This window comes from Papaver somniferum, unplaced genomic scaffold (genome assembly GCF_003573695.1).
Source record: "Papaver somniferum cultivar HN1 unplaced genomic scaffold, ASM357369v1 unplaced-scaffold_83, whole genome shotgun sequence".
Classification (NCBI taxonomy): Eukaryota; Viridiplantae; Streptophyta; class Magnoliopsida; order Ranunculales; family Papaveraceae; genus Papaver; species Papaver somniferum.
The window spans coordinates 2,324,979-2,329,067 of record NW_020651304.1 but is presented as its reverse complement, the minus strand read 5'-3'; positions in this window follow the sequence as shown (position 1 = coordinate 2,329,067).

Below are 4,089 nucleotides of genomic sequence, written 5' to 3'. Positions count from 1 at the left end.
CTCCATTATCCACTTGCCTGCTAGCTTGTAATTCGATCCATTATCTGTCACAACTTGTATCACGTTCTTTTTTCCAACTTTACTAATCACCTCTTCCAACATGTCATATATTAACGCTGCATCTTTAACTTGTGATGATCCATCCAAAGACTTTAAAAACACAGTATGTGGAAGACCAGAAAATTGTTGTTCCGAACGGGTCGGGTTACAACCCGCTTGGAAAGCTACAACTCTTTTATACGCTACTCGATAAACCATACTTCCAATTTTTTTGACCAAATCGAATTCATCAAACAAATGTTCATCGATTTATCCCAAACTGCTTTATAAGCAAGCATACATAGCTTTTATACTTCGAGACTGTACCATTTTACTATAAAGATACAATATCTCTATCCGTTGGACAGTTTCCAATCTAATAATTATACGGCCAGGCCAGTTGCTAATTCTAACATTTTATGCGGCCAGTTGCCGATTCTAACACTTTATATGGCCAGTTTCTGATAATATCTTTTGATGATATTGTAGTAATGAGGTTCAAACTCTCAGACTTGTGAAGATTAAATTTAAAGATTTAATAAAATTATATACAAAAATATTAACAAAGTGGGCGAGAGGTATTAGAAAACAACCAAGACACTGATTCCACTATTACACATGAATTAATGATGGTAAACAATCCAAAACTCTAATTATCTTTTAAGTCCTTTATATCTTAACTCACAAATAATCTGGAAAATTCTCAAAAATTAATTGTATCCCTAAGCATAGATTATCTAAACAAAGCATAACCTATCTAACTGAATCACAACTAATGAAGAAATTTTTTGCAAACAATTAAAAACTCTGCAAAAGCAGTGATTGAGTGAATTATAAATTATAAATTAGAGGAAATAAATGATTACCAATTATTCATGCGTAAATAGCTTCCTCACTGCCTTGGTTGTGGCAGAAATTAGCCTCTCATCATGTTGGAAACACGCTCAAAAGTTGATTTCATTTATGCTCAAAGATGAGTTTACAAATGATGAAAAGGGAGAAATAATTCAAAATCGGGTTTGTAACAATTATATTTGTTACAAACCAGAGAACTACGACCCTCGGCAAATAAGACTGTCCTGCGACAGTAACAAATAAGACTGTCACTGTAACAAATAAGACTGTCAAGCGACAGTCGCTGAAACTGTAGCAAAATAAGACTGCTCAGTGTGGGTATTGTGTTCTTCGTGTTCTTGGTGCAGCCGCAGCAACAGCAGAAACCGAGTTTGGGAAAACTCGAATTTCTTCTTCTCTGGCTCTCCTCATCCCCCCAGACTCTCGACACCCTCTCTAGGACTCCCAGGGAATCTATTTAAAGAAAAAACACGCGTTGAATCTCCTCCATTAATCACAAATAATCTTCTTTTACTCGGGATATTTTCTTTCTTTTTTTATCAATGATTTTGATTTTTACGCATCTGCAGCTGTATTAAATTCCTTATAAATCTTCTTCACGTTCCAAAGTGTTGATTAAGGCTTCCAAACACGTGCAGTACACGTTTAGATTCAACACAACTCGTGTAAGCTCATGTTTTTCCTCCAACTCCCTGTTTGGATGCCCGTATTCTAACATGGTACGTTAGAGCAGGCTATTTGCCACGAGTCTTTGACCGCGCCTTTACTCCGCGTCACCCGATTTAATTGTCCACGTGTTAGACCCGACGAGGCTACACGTGAGGGGGCGTGTTGAGATTATTAGTCCCACATTGTTGGGCAGTCTAAGATCCTGCAGTTTATAATCCTTTAGGGCCTCTCCACTCATTGCCAATTGGTTTTGAGTTGGATGCCCGCAGACTTTAACATAAACCAAGTTATCCAGACAAATTTGATCGAAACAAACACCCATACTAGCTTTGTTAGGACATATAAGTACCCATTAAGTTTCATCCCTTTAGTCTACCCAGAACTCCTTCAAGAATCGATCGAAAGTTACACAGTTGAGAATAAAATTTTCCCGCCAAAACGAATTTTTGAAATGTTGAAGATGGTGTCCCCCTAACCAAACTGGGGGTGCGAATAGAAGGTGCCCAACCGAGGTGCCCCTTATCCAAATTGAGGGTGCCTTTAGTACTTTTCTCCGGGAGTCCAAATAGCACTTTTTGAGCAACTTTTTCCACACAAGTGTATTTCTCCAAAAACACCTACAAACACACCAAGCATCAAAATCAGTACAAAAATCGAGCACTAACAATAAAGACATTGAGTACAATTTAGACACAAAAATGTGTCTATCGAATACCCCCAAACTTATTATTTGCTAGTCCTCGAGCAAAATTAAAAAAACAAAATCGAGTTAATCTCGGGAGGGTTTACCAGAGGTGTACCCACAAAACCATGACTTCTAATTGGTCATAAGTATCCAAAGAGCTATGAGGACATACAAATTCTCAACCTATCTCCAAGTAACTAGAATGCCAGAGAAATTAAAGGTGCCAGCTCTAAAGCTGACTAAAGCAAAGGGGAGACACATCCGCAACACTGCTAGAGAAAGAGATATCCGCTACACAGCTAGATAAACATTGTAAGATGCGTCCGCTGATTTACAGCTGGATAAGATTAGGAGAGAGATAAAGATGAGAGGCCATCTGCTACACAGCTGGACTAATTACGTGTGATGAGTTAAACCAGTGCTAGAAAGATCTTGTACTAGATTGAAAGCGGACTAACAAAGCAACCAAATGTATCTTTCTTCGACTCTCTCATAGTGCTCAGTAGAAACAACGTCTTCTTCGGTCTTCAACTGTTGATGATAAACTATCGAACCTCATAGAACCTTGACAATTAACTCTTCTCTTCGATTTCTTTCTTGACTTATAAATTTCTACTTCCCTTTGGCCTTATTGAACAAAACGTAACGATGATTTTTTTTTTCATTTTTTTTCATTTTTTTTTCATTATTATTATTATTATTTTAATTTTTTGTTGGAAACAAAAATTACGAGATAACAATTTACATGGCCATGAGAGAAGGACTTTCAAAACTTAGATCTTCGCAACTTGTGATGTCTTGGTATCATGGATTCTAACAACTTATATCATTTGCTCTTATAACTTCAACTTTGATTTTTGAATTATTCTTTTCTATTGTTGCTTCTAAACCTAAAACGTCTTCAACTTTCTTCATAGATTTTGATGTCGCTCCACTTGTTGATGATGATAAGTGATAGACGCATTTATGTGTCTATTTTCATCTCTTTTGTGTATTTTGTTAGTACTCGTTTTCGTCCTTATTATGGTGTTTTTTGTGTTTGTAGGTATTTTTTTGGAAATAAATAATTCTGGAAAAATCGGCTCGAAAAATTATGCGGAGCATCCCCGGAGGACATTTGTTATTCGGACTCTCTGCTTTGGATAAGGGACACCCACTTGATAAGGAGTGACCACTTGCTATTCGCACCCCTGAACTGGATAGGGGGAGGTTATCTTCTTTGTTTGAATTTGGTTTTGGCGGGAATACTTAATGCAGACGCTGTTGATTTTGGGTTGGATTGTTGGAGGGATTTCAGCGAGATTCAATCGCTAGAAACGGTTGGGCTGGGTCTGAATACACTAGACAGGGTATATGCAAGCGATTTGATCGAGTAACTTGGGCCAGAAATCCGAGTTTGGAAGTAAACAGGGGACCGAGATATTTTAGAAGATTATGTTAATTACGGAAGCTGTGTGAAGATTGGGAGAAGATATTTGGGAAGATATTCTCTCATGATATTATACGAACAATTTAAGACAATCCAGAGACGCGTAGAAGAGTTAAACAAGGAATAAAATCCCATATCCTGCATGAAATACAAAGAAAATATTCCCGACGTTAATGGAGATTTATGGGAGTTATTGTGAAGATTTGAAGGCATTAAACAATATAAATAGGCTCTTTGGGTCTACTAGAGAGGGTGTCGAGAGTCTGGGGGGCTGAGGAGAGCCAGAGCAGAAGAAATTCGAGTTTTCCCAAACTCGGTTTCTGCTGCTGCTGCTGCTGATGAACATGAAGAACACGAAGAACGGATCTGCAACATCAGTCGTTTTTCTACAGTAGTAATGACTAACACTTGT